General features: G+C 31.8%; 1 pseudogene; it reads left to right on the top strand.

The window, feature by feature from the left end:
• The window catches only part of LOC110315098, a 9,656-nt pseudogene that overhangs the window by 1,702 nt on the left and 6,435 nt on the right, over positions 1 to 1,519 (top strand).

Below are 1,519 nucleotides of genomic sequence, written 5' to 3'. Positions count from 1 at the left end.
GGAAGCATGAGTGGGTGGGTTGGGGAGCAGGGAGAGGGGAGGGTATAGGGGACTTTCGGGATAACATTTGAAATGTAAATGAAGAAAATATCTAATAAAAAATGAAAAAATTATTATGCTGTTTGATGGTATTAACAGTTGAAAATATTAAAAGCATGTTCTACAAACATCATGGAAATATTAGTCATAATTTTTTTACTGTGAATGAAATTAGCATTTTCTTAATTTTTAGCTTCCAGAGTTTTTGCTATTTGGAAATATGTAAAATATACTTACCGATAAAATAATTTCTTTCCTAGAAACACTGGTAATCTTTTTAAAGTAAACTCATTGTTACACAATGTACACAGTTATATAATGTGTTTTGAAAACTCTCACATTATGTCAGGTGGTATCATATAAGGGCTTTTGAATATATGTCTTAATGATTCACTTTTTAAAATTTTGTGCTGTTTTACTATGCTTAATTCTCAAAGAATATTTTGCATGGTTCGAAACAATTTAGTACTCAACATTAGACATAAGATCCTCAGTAATGTATATTATTAAATACACATTAATGATATTTTTTAGGTACAAAAGGATATGAATATAAAAGTTGAACAAAATTTAGATGTATTATTTGATTCTCAAAATATTCAATATTATTAAGGTGTTTGATGCATAAATTTCATTAAAATGACAAAAAATTAAGGAGAATCTGTTATGTATTTCATATATGGTTTAAGTCATGCTTTTTCATGTATCTGTGGAATTACAACTCCAAGGTTATTTTATAGCAGTCTTACTCAATAGGACTGTAATCTAGTTCAAGAATGGCATTGAGAGATAAAACAAACTTTATTGATTTTCATGAATACAAAATTTATTATATAGTAGTGCCCCATGTCTATGAATTCTTAAATTGTATTCTGCTCTAAAGATCTCTAATATATGAGGCTAATTTCAAGATATTTTAGACAGAAATTTAGCATGTCTCATACTACAAACTTTAGTGCAATGAAATTTTATATTTCAAACATCTTCCCTAATCATCACTATGCCTTGTTTTAGAATACCAGCAAGTGAATACGAGTTTATTCTGGTAATGTCTTTTGCTACTGATGAGATCAACAAGAACCCTTATCTTTTACCAAACACGTCTTTGGTATTCTCTGTCATTGGTGGTAACTGTCAAGACTCATTGGGAATTCTGGATATAAAATATTTGCTAATAAATGACACTAAGATTTATGTTAATTATGTCTGTGAAGCAGATGATTCATGTACCATAGGCCTTACAGGGCCATCATGGAAAGCGTCCTTAAAACTGGCAATTGATTCTTGGACACCAAAGGTAAGATTGTGTGACACTGAATGAGTTAACAACATTAAATTCCATTTACAGGTGCCTACAAGAAAAGTTGGGAGCTGGGTGTGGTAGCACATGCCTTTAATCCCAGCACTTGGGAGGCAGAGGCAGGCAGATTTCTGAGTTCGAGGCCAGCCTGGTCTACAAAGTGAGTTCCAGGACAGCCAG

The sequence above is a fragment of the Mus pahari genome, unplaced genomic scaffold (genome assembly GCF_900095145.1).
Source record: "Mus pahari unplaced genomic scaffold, PAHARI_EIJ_v1.1 scaffold_12214_1, whole genome shotgun sequence".
In the NCBI taxonomy this organism is placed as follows: domain Eukaryota; kingdom Metazoa; phylum Chordata; class Mammalia; order Rodentia; family Muridae; genus Mus; species Mus pahari.
This window is presented reverse-complemented; position numbering and strand designations above follow the sequence as displayed.